Source organism: Cololabis saira, chromosome 3 (genome assembly GCF_033807715.1).
Source record: "Cololabis saira isolate AMF1-May2022 chromosome 3, fColSai1.1, whole genome shotgun sequence".
Lineage (NCBI taxonomy): Eukaryota > Metazoa > Chordata > Actinopteri > Beloniformes > Belonidae > Cololabis > Cololabis saira.
The window spans coordinates 41,979,571-41,999,181 of NC_084589.1; the positions used below are offsets into that span (position 1 = coordinate 41,979,571).

Sequence of the window (19,611 nt, forward strand, 5' to 3'; positions counted from 1 at the left end):
CTAATGACCAGAGCAGAATGAATGTGCTCATTGAGTCAAGCTGAAAAAAACTGAACAAACACTTGAAGCTTCAGACTGCAGCTTGTCAAAGAGCTTTGTAATCTCAAGTGATGTGAGAATGTGGGAGAAAAATAACTGTAGAACAAAAAAATATTACAAAAACCTGGCATTTGATGTTCTATATAATAGAGGATTAAACCTATCCAAAAATATTAAGTATGACAAGCTGGTTGTATTGGTTTTTTTCTTTTCGCTGAAACATTAACGGTTTTGGGTAATAAAAACAAGCCCATCTCCTGAGTGAATGAGCTGTGGAGAGTGAATATAAAGCAGGAGACACGTGGAGAAAGGGAAAGGAAATAAATACTGTAGTTAGAGAGCAACAGTGTGAAGGGAACAGATGAAAGAGTTTGCAGGGCCCCAGGTGAGCCCTGCAGTGGGTCATTTCACAGCCCTGTAGGCTGAGTAATACTGACAGGTCAGCTGGAAGACTCGCTGCCAAGAGAAACCTGCAACGGAGAGAACGGGCCACAGGGCTACGCCTAAACACACAATCTCGCACGTGAAAACATTACATCCCGAAACACACACTTTCCTGCCTAGACCAAAAAATAATTTCCTTTTCAATCTGCCACACAATAACCTAGCCACTGATGACTGACCTTTACCGTGGCACTTTTCCCATAGCAATCCCTTCTCTGGCTGGAGGCAGAGAAATATAGCTCCTCCTGCGCTACTCAGCCGTAAATTCACCAACATACAACAGGCTGGCTTTCATGTCCGCTCTCAAAGCACACGTCGGGATGTGCGGCGAGCGCCTGAGGGAGGGATTGTCTCCATGACAGCCAGGACGATTGGATCATCATGGAAGACAATTTGGTGTTATAGCCATAATTGGTGCGGTAACAAATCAATTAAAGGGATTCGCAAAACCAACAGCATGTCTGCCCACAAGACGCAGGCAACGCGTGGTGATGGTTACCCTCTCGCTCAGGCTGGAATCTGGCGTCTGCTTGTCAATTTCACACGTGAAATGTACGTTAGGAGGAAAAATTATCTTCATTTTGCTGGATCACGTATTTTGAAGGTCTACAGAAAGAAGTGTATATCCATGAATACAAAAACGGGTTTTTATTTCCCTGTAGTGTGGCACTTTTGATTGCTTTTCTCCCTCAGTTAAACTCATGGGTTTGCTGCTTTTACCTTTAAATGAAGGTTTGTTTGCAAATTAGGAAAAAAGGCTTAATAATAATAATGTAACAGCAAATTTGAATCTCATGTCAGAAGTACATGAAACAGTCTGCCTAAGCTCAAAAGGCTGCTTTGCTGGAACGTTTGCATTTATACATTTTTATAATTTGTTACCCATACTGCTTTCATTATAAGGGTTATTAGCATACATATTCATAGATTTAAAAAAAAAAACCTGAATTGTTCGAAGTTTGAATTCTACATCAGGTCTTTTTCTGGCAACTAAGCAGCAAGTTGACTTTTCATAAGTAAACGGTGCTTCTATTTCTGCCAGGATTCTTCATAAAGCAACACTGATCTCAAGAGGTAAAATAAAGGTCAAGTGAAAATGAATAATAAAAAAGTCATTTCTCACCGACTAAGGGAGCAAATTCACTACTCAGTGGTTTAATTCTTCAGAGTCTTTCACCGTTTGGTTAAAAAGGAGCTTTGGATGCTCTTTTTCCCGTCTCATGTCTGGAAAATGAAAGTGGTGATGCGGTGACCGCGGCTCTGTTGAGGTGGATACCCCCCGCTTAGAGGATGAACGCCGGGTACGGAGCAAGTCTATTTGGTTGACAGGCAGTGGGGATGTAGGTAGGCAGGCTGAGGCTTATCTGCCAAAACAGCCAGCGTTTCACCACGCCTCCTGCCTTAAGAACTGCTGCAGCTGAACGACCACACGCAGAGAGAATGAGAGGGTGGCGACAGGAAGAGAAGGAGATGAGAGTCAGGTAGAGATGTGGTGGGAGGACATCAGCTGCACAGAAAGTCAGTTGATGCCATAAGCTTTTATGAGAAATCATCATTGAATCCAAGTACATAATTATTAGATGTTACTTTTTCCCTCCAAAAGTGGGGTGCCCACATTCTTTGTACAGCTACAAATGAATGTTTTCCAAATCTATATCTATGGGAACATACTGTAACATCTCAAGACTCATCAGTTTTAAATTATGTTTTCATTTTAACTAGGACTAACACAATCTAAATTAGGTCATTTTCTTCACGTGTTTAAGATGAAAACAGAAAATCTATTCAAACCAAGGTCACAGCAAAACTTAATAGGTTCATTAGATTACCGTTGCTGTTGGAAATCTGGATGTGATGTTTCAAAAGACTGGAGAGGTCGTTGTTTTCAGCCTATTTTCAATCGTATTAAGCATATTTTAATTATGCTTAAAGGTGACCGATTGGTTGCAGTGTCATCACTCTAATGAACCATGACGTATAAAAGTCTTGCCTTGAGGTCAAGTTTGGTCCCAAGCACAACACATTCATCTGATTTGTAATGGAGGAACTCACCCGGGTGTCACCTGCTGTTCAGGGTAAATTAATCATGAGGACTGAGGGGCGGGGACTTAGATGACAGTCCCAAACAGGTAAATGTAAAAGGGTCATGAGATCATTTGTGAGGCAGTGGTGGTTCATGTGAGATATGGTTTTCAACGTTTCAGTGGCTGGGTAAGATTTTAAATCTGTCAGTGAGAAACTGCAGCGGGGGCTTCGGTGGGAAACAGCAAGACCCAACCTAAGAATAATCTGAGGACTTTCAAAGCTGGTGTGCAGGACACAATGAGCCGAGCTGCAGCAATATCGTTGGCTAGATCCCCGTTCGTTTCCCTTAAGAGTGCACTGGAAAAACAATTAGCTTGTCAACTTAAAATAATGTTGGACAAAACTAGCAAAATATCATATTGTAAGACCGTGGTAACCAACTTCACTGCTGGATGGTGAACACTGACTGCGTTTACATGCAGTCAATAACCCTTTTAAAAACTGAATATTAGCAATAACCCGAATTTGCACCGCCATGTAAACACCAATAACCCCTTTGAATAACCCGAATTTGCTCATATTCAGGTTTTTAAAAACCCTAATATGACCCCTGGGTTACTCCTTATAAAACCTGAATATTCGGTCATGTAAACGCCAAACGGAATATCCCCATCAAACGGAACATGAATTTGTTTTCTGCACATGCTTCAGAAGGAATCCTGGTCTTTTGAGTTCAGGACGTAGTTCTAAACATGGAGAAACGCAAGACCACGCCACACTTTTGGAGTGAGGAGGAGACTAATCACTTCATAAATGTAATGAAGGATATGAACATTTTGGCATTTGTAGACGGTAGAAAGTACCGGGATAGCGAGATTTAAAAGAAGGTGAGTGAAGAGTTGCGCGAAGCAGCATTTGTTTTGAATTTGGATACAGGAAGAAGAAGCGGAAATGACAGGAATTGCGTCATGATGTTCTCCGCGCGTCGCTGGTTTGATTTACATATCCCAAATGATTAATTACCATGTATACAGGGATAACCCGGAATATTAGCAATAACCCGAATTTTGACTGCATGTAAACGTAGTCACTGTAACAGGACTAACTGTGGAACATGGACACATGAACATATGAACACCCAGAATGCATTGCACACAAACACTGATGTTGAGTACTGTAGTTGAAAATGGGTTGAACGATTATGAAATGAAAATTATGAAATATTTGGACGAGATGGTTAAAAGGACATTGAAAAGGGTAAGGGAGGATTTGTTTCATTAAGGATGAATGTGAAGGTAAAATCAAGGTGCAACTTGATCAAATTGCTGACTAATTTGCTGTTTAAGTAAAACATGACATATCCTTGGTTTGTTTACCTGTAACTAGGAAATGACAACCTTGTTCTCCATTTGTCCCATGAACCCCTCCACAGCTTAATCCCCCTGCATCTGGCCGACTGCTTTACGTCGCCGTCACTCCACCAGGGGCATCGCACCTTCCCCCAAATTACCTCGGGAGCTCTTCAAGTGTTGACTGAGCTTATTGCGAGCTCATTGCCGAGGAACTCGGCCGGGCTTTTGTGAGGGAGTGTGACATTCCTAGTGGCACTTTAATTGAGACCTTGATACTGCCACCTGAAAGAAACCGAGGAAATTCTATCGAAGAAATGAAAACTTTACACTTGTAAGACAAAAGTTAATTACACAATTTGATCAAATTCACCGAAGCCCAAAAGTAGGATTTAAAGCACCAAAATGTTTCACTTTGTGTGGTTTGAGTCACATTTCCAATAAAAACACAGAAGGGCAAACATTGTCTGAAAAAAAAAAAAAAAGATTGATGAAGGTGCCAGAGTCTTTTACATAGCGGAGTCTCGTCCCTGCAGCCCACAATTAATCATCCAACTCTGGGATGTCTGCATTCATGTTAATGCATTACAGACCCAAGCAGGTCTGAGGTCACAGACCTCCATGAACCCCGCTGCATGACTCTAGAGGGAGACGGGAGGAGAGAGGAGCAGGGACTTTCTGCTGCTGTGAATGAACATAAGAGCAGCACAAACACCTCTCGCCTTACTTATTGCTCGGTGACAGACCATCAACAAAGGCTGCCCTGAGAGACCGGATGCTTTAAACGGATCTACTTTGATCATGGTTAACTGAGAAATGCGTGTTCACATGGGATGGATCTTTGCATTTCTCTTGTAAAAGAAGGACCCCTGTTTTGCACATAAATGTGTTTAAAATGTGTGTACTGCGTCTTCTGTGTCTCTGGGAGATCTTTAAGCGTTGATGGCCCCATCTATGGTACTTTGTGTTTTAAAATTTGATCTCTTGGAAGTCCTCAGATTTATGAAAGCGCAATAAAGAATCACCAATGTAACGTTTTAACGTTCCAACCAATGAATCACTTATATGGCGCCATATTGCCATTTTTACAGCGTGACATTAGAGAACAGAGATGGTGACTGGTAATGCAGAAAATGGGAGCAAGCAGAGGTTTTTTTTGGTAACCTTCCCTCCCGAACTTTAGAGTCACTGCAGTGGAGGTCTCACTTCGACAGTTTGGATCGTGAGAAGCGTGCGGACTGAGGCGGCTGCTTCTGCCGTTACATCTCAGTATGAACGGCCCTCCATTCAGAACCCTCTCATAACCATTCCAACAGACTGTAATGCAAAGCAGTGACGAGAGACGGCAGTCGGAAACACAGCTATGATTACTCAAAGCCTAGAAACATAAACATGCCTCAGAGCTGTTTATATTTACTCTACATAACTAAAAGCAGTCTGATTAAAATCAGTTTATGCTCACTTGCTGCGGCTGCCTCGCTGGAGAGTGAATTCAATCCTGACATAAAACCAATTAAAAGTGCTCAATTGACAAAGTGAGGACATTTAACAGGATTAGATTTTTCCTTCAGGGCCTACTGGGGTGAATCCAGGTGAAGCTACATAATTCTTTTCTGGCTTCAACCACTGAAGGAAAAGTTCAGTCTTTGGGAAAGAGGAGCGTGCAGGAAGCTTCAGACAATGCAGTAGAAGTAGATTGACAGATCAATAAGTGAAAGCATGAAAAAGGCCTAAAGGGTCTCAAAATTTCAGCCTGGAAATATGGCGCTATGTTCCTGCAATATAGCATTTAAAAACACAAGACTTGTCCCCCAACGCAAAGGCAAAACTTTAACTAAATGTGATTAGTTGTGAGTTTTAGTAGTTTTAGATTATTCATCACTTTCCAAAAGCAAAAGGTAAATCATCTATTATGTACTCAGTAGTTACAGACAAAAGTGAAGTTTACTGTAAAACAAAATGTTGACTCAACACTAGGCCTGTGTTGAAAAGATCGATTCTCCGATTTTAAATCGATTCTCATATTAATTCCTAAAAATCGATTCATATGTCTAAAGATAGATTTAAAAAAAAAATAAATAAAAAAAAAAAAAAAAAATCATTATTACATTACAACTTTTGGTACTTTTTTGTTTATGCCCAAAAAAGGAATATTTTGTTGGACACGAGAATAACTGGTGCCATGTTTTTGCCTTTAAATATGTTTAAAGGTATGAAAACATTAAAGTTGTCAGTTATAATTGCATAAATTGTCTATATTTCTTTGCTTTATATACTGTCTCGGGGTTACATTTGCATAAATGTTAAAAACCAAATTCTCATAAATGGGGAAAAAATAAAAGCGATTTCATCCGTCTCTGTTTCCTCCCTGGATCTGTTTGATAATTCTGACCCACATGATGTTTCTGAAAACAGTTCTATCAGCATTCTGGGAGCTGATTGGTCCTTACAGCATCATTAGCTGCCAATACTTGCTGTTGAATCTCATTATAATACTAGTATTAATATGTTGCATAACTAGACAGTCATATAATTCATGCAACAGCTGAAAAAACTGTTTTATTAACAGTAACCCAAATCAATATCGGATCGAATCGGATCGTGATAATCGATTCTGAATCTTAAGAATCGGAATCGAATCGATTCTTGATATTTGAATCGATCCCCAGCCCTACTCAACACAAACTATTGCTAAACAATTGAATGCATATTAACATTTCTATCACATGAACTCGGGCACAACAGTTTCTTCTACAACAACACATGGCTCAGAAAGTGAGCAACTATTGCTGTATTTTATTCCTTTCGTTCCTCCTCCTCCTGAGGTATTGGGGGTAATTGGCATGCAAGCTTCGGCAGGGCTGCTGGAAGCGCCAGGGCCCGAGCTTGGGCACAGAGTACAACGGCTTCGCTGTGCCCACAAAATTAGTTTAAAGCTGTGATTCAGCAACAGGCTGAGACCTGTACAATGCCAATGATGCCATGCATCATTGCAAATCCATTTCTCTGGCAGAGAAACTGAGAACGACTCAGCCACGTCACCCTGCAACTCCTAAAGATCACCAGCAAGTAGGGAGAAAGTCAAAAGATTAGAGACGGTGGTGGTAAAAGGTTATTCACTAAATATGCATGGTTTTCTCTGCAATTCTTCAGGGATCTATAGGCTGAATCCTCCCCATACATTGCACGAGAATCAGGATTTCGTCCCAGTATTTATCTTTTTCGAGCTGAAAGACCTATTCCAATGACATATAAAGGAAGATAAGACTCAGTCTAAAACAGTTGCACAGCTCTGTTTGGACTGCTTCTGCAGCAAAGCAGTTTTTCATCCTGACTGTACAAGTAAAGCACATTAAATATTCAATATTACAATGGACAGCGATGTTTCACTATGGCGGCTGACAAAACCAGGCCCTGCTAAGAAAGTGTTCAGCTAAAATGGGAGCTGGTTATTGTATAACAGAGCAAACACCATGTTCACGGTGGAACAGTGTTATTTTGTTTTAGGGGTGGATTTTAAAACCAGATGAAATAATTCAAGAGCCCATAGTAAGGGCATTGACCTGCTCATAATCTTATTTTGGGAGTCTCCTATAAGAACTTTACATGCTTTCATGTTCTAAGTCACATTTTCTCTCAGGCCACGTTTACACAGATCCGGGTATTTACAAAAACGGATATTTCCCCCTCTACGTTTTGAAAAATACCATAATTTACACAAACCCGCATAAATACGCTGTTAAGGTGCTGTGAGCATCCAAACCTACAGGGGGCAGTGTAACGAGAAAAAAGTGTAAAGTCATGCAAGCCAATCAGAATCTTGGAAAAAACCACCTGTCACTACCTGATGTGAGTCGCTACCCAATTTGAGTCACACATGCGAAGTCGCGTCCAACAACAGGGAATGTTATGCTATATAAGGGTATTGATGCAAAAAATCTTTATATTATTTTTAGCAAAAAATATTTATATTATTTTTAGCAAGCATAGCTAAGCATGATAGCCAAATTACCTTTCAAGATGTAATTACTCATAGAATGAGTAATCTTCCATTTGTCAGCTTTTCCCAAACTGGGATGAAACTTTCCGGATTCCATGTAGGCATGGAGATGATGGAAAACATTAAAGTCGCTCATTTTAATCAATAATCGGGTAATGACAACACTACTTCTCCACTGAAATGCACATGTTGGACACGACTGCACATGCGTGACTCAAATCGGGTAGCGGTCTCACATCAGGTAATCACAACGTCAACAAATGACACGAGTAACTTCCAGTTACTTCCTAGATGGAACGAGTCTTTCGTTTGGAGTTACTTTTAAAAGGAGCCGTCTGTAAGAAATGGCCAAAACTGGTACTGCAGTCCCTTTCAAAATATTGTTGAGCGGCGTGTACCCTCCCCCTCCTCCCCCCGACCAGAGGTTGCCAGGTAGGCTGCAGAATGCAGCAGGAACGTAGGCTGCCATGGCTGCGATAATTAGAGCCGAGCTGGCAACCCGGATGCCGAAACAATACTGACTTGGTGATTGGGAGATAGGTGGAGGGTGGAGCTTCAGGCCAAAACAAAAAATGACAACATCAACATCAGTTGAGGGCTGCAACTCCTCTTTTTAAACTGGAATATCCTGGCTTGAGTGCTGTTGTCAGTGACATAAGTATTTGAAATGAACATGATTTTTAAATGTCTGTTGACATATCGGGGACATTTTATGATTTGTTTTATTATTGCTCTTACATACAGCTCCTTTAAGTGTGACTTTGGAATATAAAACAGGTTACAAATTGTAAATACAGGTCGCACACGTGACGCTGGTGACGTTTCTGTCGCATAATGTGACATTCTGAAGCCTAAATGTCTGTTTCCCTCTGTTTACAAACAAACGTGAAGATGGAGGTTTTGCAAATCTCCACTTTGGCCGGAGTTTTCAGAAATTATTGTTTTTGGTGACTTTGAGCTTCGTTTTCGTGTAAACTAACCACCAAAACGCATGAAAACACCACCGTTTTTGCTACATGTAAACAGGGCCTCATTTATCTACTTTGCTGAAGCCTCATTCCATCTTAAATGTAGTAATTTAGTTCCCGTCTCTGTAAGGCCCACTCTGCTCCAGCTGGCCAACGAGAACAATGCTTTAACCCCTTCTTAATGAGACCTGGTATTGACTTTCCTGATTTAGAATGGCATATCCAATTTAAAATGAGTGACGTTCAGCAAGGCGACGTCTCAGGAAACCCTTGTCCGATTTGAACGACAGAATCCTGTATGGACTCTTCATGGTGAATAGAATTGACAGGCAGTTCACAAATCCTCATCACAGGAATTATCCAAACAGAATGACAACATGATGCGTTCCCAAGATAGCCAACAACAACGCCTTCTTGTATAAAGGTTCTGCTACCTCACCTCCCTATTTCTCCCCCTCACTGGCCAAAGCAGGTTCCCACCTGAAAACCCCCGAGACATAACAGTTATTGCTGCTCACAGGTATATAGTCAGGTTATGCCAAGGCTTGTACTGAGCGCTAATCCTTTTTGGAGCACAAATTTGTTGTGTTTATTCTAATCTACTGGAAATAAAAATGATCTGAGACACCAAAAACTATTTACAGAGGACATTTAAAAAGATACTTGAGATTATATTAACCATTTTTGGTGTTTTAACATCATAAATAAACCATATTATGAACTCAGAGTTCACCAGACTACATTACTGCAGTCAGAAGTCGTCGTTTTAACAGGCATCACTCATGTTAAAGCACAGAAATCAAACAGATTGGAAATCTGGTAAATAAAACTCACCACGTTCCAGCTATGTGCACGAGTCAACACCGGGAACCGAGGAAGACAAAAGCTGGGCTAAGACAACGTAGCAGAGGAAGATGGGGGGGTGCCAGCTGATCGAATCTTCTTATTAACGTTCTCTAGGCCTGCAGAGAAATAGCAGAGGAGAAAGGGGCAGGGGGAGGTGGAGGTGGGGAGGATAACTTTAATGAAGACTCCTGCAGCGAGGGGTTCATCTCGCCTACGGTGCAGCCGTGTGAATAAGCCTGGCAGACAGATGGGCTGAGGAATTGATCAGTGGAGACAGTCCACAGAGACATGCACAGACTTGGAGGCCATGTCTAGCAGGGTTGGAGTACACAATCAAGGATATCAAAGACGATGAGATGTCACTGGAATTTACTGCCAGAGGAACAGCACTCCAACAGCAACAGGCTTGTACCTGGAGCTCACAATCTGAATTGCTGCCATATTCAAACTGACAGCAAGAAGGGGCCTTAAAAACCAAATCCCACTGTGCTTATTCATTTGAATGACGCATCCTAAGAACAAAAGCCCAGAAAAATGTGGAATAAGTCCTTAAAGATGTCTCTAAAATACGGGTTGGGAGGCAAATAGGCTCAAAGCGGTTCTCAGAGGAACACTTGGGAGAACAGTTTGAGGCTCGTTCTGCATGACAGCCATGTCTCACATGACTGGGACACCTCCCCGTCCAAAAACCCCAGCCCAACTCCTCCCCCAACCCATGCTACAACTCACTTTCTTCATCCATGTGTTCCCCACAGCCAATCCTGCAATTCTGTCATCCCCACAAGCTCAATACTCGCCCGCATCGCTGACAAGCTGCCAAACACTGAAGTGATAAATAAATCCCACATACGCACCAGCTGAAACCGGAAGATGACCACTTTACCTGGCACAGTCTTCGTTTTTCTCAAATGCTCTGAACCATCACAAGATGATAAAGAACAGCTTCACACTGTATCATTTGGTAACGGATCAAAGACGAGCACTTGCGGTGATGATGGGTCAGTCCCTGGTTTTCACCACCCACACAACGCTATTTCAACATTTTTATATAATAAAATCCATCTGTATTAATTGCAACCTAGTTTAAAAAAGGAGGATCTAAAGCTCTTTCATAATAAGTCAACAGCAATTTATGTTGTACGGTGGGCACATAAAGCAGTCCAGAACATGTCTTACTTCCAGAAAAGATCAAAAGGAGGAACATGTGCAACTTCCCTCTGGGACTTATTTCAAAAAGGAGGTTCAACAAACTCAGAGTTAAAATACTAACTAAAGCCCTTACTGAAGTTGAGTGACCCTGAAAAGAGAAACTCATGGTTTCCTGTTACAAATCAGGGGTCGAAAGACAGTTCAATCCAGTATGTTGACCCCAAGTTACTGCAATTACAAATATCCTCCATCAACGGAGCTCTGATAGCACGATTCACATGGCACCAACTGCGGCGCAAAGTAACGTGGAGTTGGAATATTTAACTGGTAGAATTTAGTCCTACAATCACCTATCCAGGATTTCCTTTAGCTGCAATTGTATCGGTGAAAAAAGCTTTTTAAAGCAGCTGAATATGAAGTATGAAAACATAAGTGAGAGGAGTAACGCGAAGGCTAACAGCCAACTTTACAACATTTTGTTGTAGCAAAGGAAAACTAATTTAAGAAGCTTTGATGGGAAAATGAGTGCCGTCAGTACATCCAATCACATTGGGAAAGTTTTTATTAAATTAGTAAGTTACAATGGTAAACTCAGTAGAGCTATTTGGATCTCTGAAATTAGCTTAAATTACTTCTATCTGAAATGGGAAAACCCTGAATTTCCCCTCAGCGCCAGTTCATCATAGCTGAGTTGACACAAAACCTGCTTTGTGAGACAGACCCCTGTACTTTGAATAGGATGTAGAGTTCTCTCCGTCAAAGGTTATTTCTTTAACAAAACCTCTGCTACATTTCTGTTCAGAGGCAGCAATGCAAGTTGGACATTTTGCAGAAACTGCTCAATTAGAAAAATCACATGGGAGAAAAACGGGGAACAAACAAGGCACCAAATGTGTGATCAAAAACGCCTTTATATTAAAAACAAGATCTTACTTCAGTGCTATAACCCAGCCCTTGAAACACAGCTACCACGGTTAGGTCTGTGACTTGTGACACCTGCGTTTGACATTAGTTGAGATATTGCAACTGACCTGGCAAACAAGTGTATTAAGCACAACAAACTGTTGTTGGATCTTTGGTGCCTTAAAGGCTCAGACACCTCCGACAATTCAGTCCAGCACCGTCTCCATAGTTACCACTGGCTGACACCTCGGGCAGTGGCAAACGTTGACCACAGTGGAACAATTTGAGATGACGCTGGCAAAGCCTGTGTGCTTCCTCAGACAATGAAGACCTCAGGGCTTGAAGAAATGGTCAGAAGTAGTTTCACAGAGAAGCAGCAGAACTTGATTGACAAAGAGGACAGAGTTAAAAAAAAAAAAAAAAGGGGGATAGTAGTGGCAGGGTGCCCGTCTCTTGTCAGAATATTGTGGAATGTTAATTAGCCCTGCAATTACAAGACACCACCCTCTTAAAAAGGTCACATCGCTGGCTTACATCTGTCGGGGAAAGGGGGTCCGTGGCTCTTCGTTTATAACTCTTTTCTGTTCCTCACCCCGAGCAATGTCTTTCAACATTCTCCTGCAGCCTCTCCGTTCTGCTGCTAACTCTGTCATGAATTGCTCTATTTCAAGTTCATTTTTTCCCCTCCTTTTTACTGGAATATATAAAATCTGTGCAATTATGCAGAAAGAGGATTGATCTCCAAAAGAGAGGAGGAAAAAACAACAAAAAAGGCAAACTGCACCTCATTTATTTTGAAATTTCCAGAGCCATCCCTCCATTCCATTGATGGGGTTTTTTGTTGTTTGTTTTTTTAAACTTATTTCATGGCCTCCCCGCCCTTTCATCCAAAATTGTTACAGCAAGAGCCATGAGGGCAAACAAATATGATAGTTTGTAATTAGACATGACACAGAGAGATAAATGTGGCCTTTTAAATGGCAGGTCTTGTTAACGCCTGGTTTCACCGTATAATCTCAGAGGGACACAAATTCGGATAATGGGGCAATGGTAATGGCCAGCTGGGCTCAAGACCTTCTGAAATTTAAAATCAGAGGTTGCTCAACCAAGGTGGTAATGTAGCTGTTAACAGGCCTTGTACACAGCGTGTGCAGTTGGACCACCAGCATGAATAGGGTCTATCCTGAATTTCAGGCTGTGCGCTCATTATATTCTCACTATTTTTCATGTTTAAAACATTTTCCTAGGGTTATCTCCACATTGAGCACTGTATGAATAATAACTAAAAAAAAAAATTATTGAAATTGTCATCCCTCTTACAATTCAACCAAAACGAACAACAGCGTAAGCGAATTAGAAAATTAATCCTTCCTGCGAAGGTGAGCAGAGATTTGCAGTCGAGATTCAGAGTTTTTTGTCATGATGGTTTAATAAGAATAATGAAAAATTAAGTGTTTTTTTAAAATAAGCATTCAGTTGTAGAGGTAAGGAGGGAGGTTTGATTTGAGTAAGAGGTTGAATCTTATTTGCATAAACAGAATAGTGTAATACAGCGAATTATTGAACAATTTCTTTGTCCTGGTCAGGACTAGTAATGAGCACAAGGACACTTCAACACTTTAAAAAGTTTCTCCCAAAACAATTGGAGTCAAATATTCAAACCCTTAAATTGAGGCACTGGGGTCCAATAAGACACTGGAGAAAACTCAAAGCCCGGAGTAGACAGAGACTAAAAGAGTTTGTCTCAGCTTTTATATTCTCAACTGTGGGTAGGCACATTCTTACACTTTTTGTCCCAAAAACAATTGTGTCAGTAGTGACCTTTTCCCTTGTTGGGTGTCATTGGTGTGGCTGGACCCAGGTGCTGGAGACCGAGGAGGCAGGAGTCCCAAACAAACATGATTTATTAAAATGAAAAAGCAAAAGTGCTGCTGAGCAGGATTTACAAACCAAACAAGAGCCTGAACTGGACAAGAAAAATCCAAAAACCTGAAATGACCACTGGAGAAACAGTATGGAGCAGCAGGGAGGAAGGGAAAGACAAGACGAGATATAGACTGAAGGCTGGGCGAGACACAGGGGCAGACAATCAAGGCAGATGGGAACAAGGGAAGGACAAAGGACATGGGATTTCAAAATAAAAACAAAAATACAAAAATTGTCAAAAAAAAACCATGACATTGGTAGGCTTTATCTATAGCTATATATAGCTCCAACTACTGAAATGGATCTAATGAGATTTTAATGGTGTCTAATGTACTGTTCACACTGGAATAAAATTACCACAGTAATTATAAAATGACATACCGACATTGTTTTGTGCAGCACTTTTGCTCTGGATAAGCTAAATCTGTGTTTTACTGTAATTTGCAGACACTGATCTGTATTAATGACGTTTAAATTAAACTGAATACCGAGTTAAAAGCATCTGATCACCTAAAGTTAATTTCCAGTGACTACACGCCACATTTTAACAAAAGACCAATATCTGAAAATAGCTTGGGGGACTGGATCTTAAAGTTGCCATGGCAACTGTAAACTCAACAGTAAAGATAGCCGGCACTTTCTTTGTAGCCTTAAGGTGGTGTGTGTCAGAGAGGCTTTGAGCTTGATACAAGAATAAGTTTGTTAGTGCATGATGCAAATACGCACGTCATCTCAGTGTTGCTCTTCTGCTGTTCTGGGCTCTTGTTTTACAAGTCTCCAGGGAAACTTCACACTGATAATTTATGTATATCCAACAAAAAATACATCAGTCCACATATATGCGCTGGAATCTAGGCTAAAGTCTTTATATAATATCACAGTATGTGCAGGAGGTGTCATAATTACATCAGGAAAGAAGCAGAGAAAGCAACTAGAGGAAAGATTCCTGCCCGCAAATCACTGAATTACTTAGGTGTGCATCCGTATGGGATTAAACACCATCACACTGACCTAGATTGCTTGAATAAGGCAGGTCATTTATGGTAGAGGTTCAGTTTACAATCACAGAAATGGCACAGTCGTAATGGATTCAAATCACAGATGTTTTCTGCAAGTATTACAAATTACCAGGTCCCCAGATCATTTCAAACCAGTCAAAAAAGGCATAAGGCAAGTCCAGCAGTGTGTTGCCAATTCTCTCTTCACCATTGTTTTCAAATCAAATAAACTCTTGTGCACTCATACATTTACTTCACAGCATCACCTGAATGTGATGTTTTTTGTAATACTTGTGAGACATTTAAAATGTAGTTCTTTGAGTCATATAACAATTTTATTTTATTGTTATAGTACCACAGTTTCTTGTAACGTGTTGTAATGATTCTAATTATGTATGTGGTTTCCATTTTTTTTTTGGGACCTATGATTACAGAAAGGCACATTGTAATAAAAAGTACGTAAATGGTACTAAAAGAAATAACGTTTCCTCTAACAAAAACCCATTGGAGTCCAAAACTGAATCCCTGGAGTCCAACAGAGCACTGCAGAAAATCAGAGCTCAGTGGAGCAGAGTTTAAGCACAGCAGAATAAACCCAGAAAAGTCTTCCATATTTACTTTCTCAGGAGAAGAAAAAAAAACGTTTTGTTTTTTGTTTTTTTTTTTTTTTGGCCCAAAAACAGTGGTGTCATTTGCGACCTTTCCCCTCACTGACTGACGTTTATCCACCTGCTGAATCCCTTTGTGAAAAGATTCTAATGGTGTCTAAAGCAAGTCCAGATACATTTGGTCCAAAAGTTGTAGCTTTTGCAGACAAATCTGGATATGTGCAAAGATGAGTCATACGGCTTTTTTTAGACTCTTTTGTGAAGTTTAGTTCAGAAAGAAGTTGTTTTACATTCTCCAAGTGGGTGAAGAAAGGATAAAGAGGAGAGTGGACTAGCGCTATGGAGAATGGGGGGGAACAAATCTGTTGAATGTCTCGGAAGTCGAATGGTTTATACGATTGCTGCCAGTTTACGTTTCATCTGTCTGTCAACGTTTCTTTGGGACTATTACAGATGCTTACAAAATAGCGGAGTTGCTAAATCTCCGTGACCATCATTGAACCACCGGGGAAACAGAGTTGTTGCAGAATAAGAGCAGAATGAGAGAAATTGGGAAACCCTGAGAGTGGCAAAGCGGACAGGGGAGGGGAAGGTGAAGTAACAGTCAAAGGTAGAGGGGAACAAAATGAAAAAAAAAAAACATTTATGTATGCCAATCCTCGTCTCCTAAGGCACCCAGTCTAAAAAGAAAAGGCTACTAAGCTGCAGAATAGAGTTTATGGACATGTTCGAGCAGAGCCCAGGTTTTTCTGCCAGTTCCCAGTCAGAATAAAGAAAGAAATAGGAAAAGGCACTGGAGAACCGATGCCATCTGAGAGTAGATGGCTTCTCTCATCTTCACACTGCTGTCAGAGAGCGTGGGAACGGCTTTCAGAGTGTTGAGCGGAGGTGGAAGACTGACCCTGACTTATCGACCGGCACTCGCAATGCTCATGTTCATAGTTGATGTGGCCACCTGCCAAATATGGTCGGTTTGAAAAATGAGCTGAGTGATTACACATGAAAAAGGTACTCAAATCTGAGCTTGAATAGAGTTTGCTAACAAAAGCCACCCAAATTTGAAAAAGGCACATGATTACATGATTATTTTCAGATGAATGCTTTAACAAAATTGCAGGAAAAGTCATGTACTGGAGGGTTTCCTCAAGTGCTCCAAGCAAACAATACAGGAAGAAAAGAAAAAAAGGCCATCTCCAAGTCAAAATGCATAGTTGTCAATTTTATTTATATAGCACATTTAAAAACAACTGAGGTCGACCAAAGTGCTGTACTACATTAAAATGAAACAGACTGTCTGGAGTATGTGCCACTACACTTCTGGACAGTTATGGAAGCATGGTGTTCCACCAAGACTGATATTGACAAATGACAGCTGACCACTCTCACATGACTCGTAATTAGGGGTGGGCAAAAATATCGATATGGCAATATATCGCGATACTTTTCCAGCCGATTCAATATCGATATTCAAAATTTGAATATCGATTTTTTTTTTTTTTTTTTTTTTTTTTTTTTTTAATCCGATCTTTTTCCCATTATATCACCCAGTGCTCCTACCTAAGTAGTCCTGGGCATTGCCACTCTCTACCAAACCTGGGAGGGCCCTGCACTGAGCTCAGGTTTTATTTCACATTTTATAATTTATTTTTTATATAACACAATTGCCTGTCCTTAAAAAATGAAAAATAATGGACAGAGGTTTATTTATTTATGGATTTATATCTATACTGACTAATCACTGTGCCTGTCCTTGGTTTTAGTACCCATCTTTCTTGTGTTTATTATCATTTGCCACATAATTAAAGCAACCTCATACTAAATTTAATGTTAATTTCATATGATGTAAATAATATGAAAAACATATACAAATATGTTGTAACTTTAGCTTGTATAGTTATAATAAAACATTGTTTTGACTCAGTTTGTCCCATGAATTGTCACTATAATCTGATGAACGTGTAACTCGGATTTTAAGATCCATCACTATCATCTGATGTACATATACAACTTGGATTTTAAGATGTGTAATGCATTTTTAAATTTTTCGGTGAACTATGTAGAATATAATAATCGGGATATCGCAATGTGTATCGTATCGTGGCTCAAGTATCGTGATGCGTATCGTATCGTGAGGTCCTTCCCAATACCCACCCCTATTCGTAATGCGGTGTTTAGCGAAGAGGGAAACCGCCACTTGTTCATACAAACCAATCTAAGTGAAAAATATGTTCTCTAGTGGCACCAAGGCCACAACACAGGTATGCACCAACAATATGAGACCTGTTGTTTACACATGTCAAATGAATCTGTATTAATCATTTCCATCCTGCATCATGCAGTGTGGTACTTTGTGGTGCATCAAACTGGTATATGGTTTGTAAGCTGCGTCTGTCTGGCAGGAAGGCGGCTCGATTCATCTTGGGCAAAAGCTACGAACATTATGCAACTGTTGGCAGCCACAAAAAGGTACCCAGAGCCACACGGTTTCTCTTTCAGGAGTCTGTGTTTAGATCTCAGCTGTGCAACTGGCAGTTTGTTTAAGTTTGCCTTCAGTTGGGGAGCACGGACAAGAGGTTACACATTACACACCGATATTGAGAAGCTCCTCCAGTCGCATCAGTGAATTACAGCAACTCGCTGAAGAGGCCTCTTCACCGAGTTGACGCTTCTGATCTGAATTTCAGAACATGATGTAAAACAGTAATTAAAATGCAATTACAGCACTTGTCAATGATAAGTCAATTAAGTGTTCCGTTAAATGAACAGGCTTTTGCCAAGGTGATAAGAGGGGAGCCGAATGGATGCGGAGGGATGTAGAAGCAGTTTGAAATGTTAGGAAGTAGCTAGAAACCAGCAGGTGAACGGAGAAGAGCATATGGGGACAACGTGTGGATGTGTGAATATTGCCTGCTTTGAGAAAGAATGTCTTCAGTCTCAGTCATCGTGCAATGATAAATTATGAAAACACTGCTAGAAGGTGCCTTTCAATTAAGACAAATCCAGTGGAACGAGTGAGTGGGAATGTTTTGTTATAAAACCCTTAAAAAAAAAGAAAAGTAATTTTTTTCCTTTTTTATTCAAATTATTTCATTATGATTTTCTATAGTCTCCCTCCTGGCTGAGTTTCAGCTGAATGAGCCTGAACTCTTTACTTTTGCACAAGTAATTAATAAAAAATATGAAAAAAAAAGAAAAAGAAGCACATATACTGAAGTGTTTGTGCGTGATGTGCATACCACATTACTGATGATCCGCCTGAAGCCTTTAGCGCTAAAATGCAGCAGTTACACACCACTGAGGCCAGGTCTGCACTTTGGGCAGCCACACTTTCATAATGTGAACCAGTCTTTGATTCCAACTCATAACCCGGACAGGAAAAACTAATAAATAACAGCTACAGACATATTAATTGAGAAAAAACTTTAACAAGAGGCTTGTTAGAGTAAGTAAGTAATGAAGAGATGTGGACCTAGTGCTGATTGTATCACAGGAGATCTCTATTCAGACGATCTCAGCATGTGGTGGATGAAGCATTCAGTCACGTGACTCACTGGTTTCTGAAGACCGGTTTTGAAGCCTGTTTTTCTTCATACGGGTAACGGACATGTTGCTCAGCAAGCTGACGGGATCACACCAACCACATGTCAATCAAAATTAGCTTAGCTCCCAGCTCCTTCAGCCAAATCCCGCCGAAATGTCTACAGAGCCGATGGCAGACATTTACAGCCGAAGATTCCATATGTTGACTTGAAATCAAAAATGACTGTTGTGTTTAGGCAAAGCTGGGATCATAAAAGTGGCTGGTTGCTCCACTGAGCGCAATAGCATCTTGTTTACGATTGAGGAAGTGATAATGCCTTGTCATTGGCTGAGCCCAGTCAATCAATCATATTAGAAATAAATGTAATGTTTCATGTAAACTCTCTTGACATGGACAAAAAATATTCATCCCAGTTGTCAAAGACTGAGACCAAATTTTTTTTTTATTTTTTTTTTTTTAAAAACAGACTGTAAATAGGTTTATTTCTGCTCTAAAGTTGGACATTTTAACATTTTAACCGTGAGTCAGTGATGATTGACTAGCGGCCAGGAAATGCAACCAATCTTAAGTAGGTTGAGTCTAATGCGAAACTAAGATTGGTTGCATTTCCAGGACTGGCCACTAGAGGCTGGCTGCAAAAGAGAGTCAATCTCCACTGACTCTCACGTTAAAAATGTCCAACCTTAGAGCAGTAATAAACCTATTTACAGCCTGGTTAGATGGTTGGCGCGTGCTCCCCTCCCATCCACTCCAAAATACAGGAAGTTGTGTGCTTGTAAAAAGTCCGGGGGGTTGAAGAGGGGGCGCTTTATACC

At 40.5% G+C, this 19,611-nt stretch overlaps 1 long non-coding RNA gene across 1 annotated transcript in view; it reads right to left on the reverse strand.

Moving 5' to 3' along the window:
• The window catches only part of LOC133440134 (uncharacterized), a 72,498-nt gene that overhangs the window by 15,119 nt on the left and 37,768 nt on the right, over positions 1-19,611 (reverse strand). Inside the window, exon 3 of the long non-coding RNA XR_009782287.1 lies at positions 9,660-9,787. This is a non-coding gene — a long non-coding RNA (uncharacterized LOC133440134). The remainder of the gene's footprint in view (positions 1-9,659; positions 9,788-19,611) is intronic.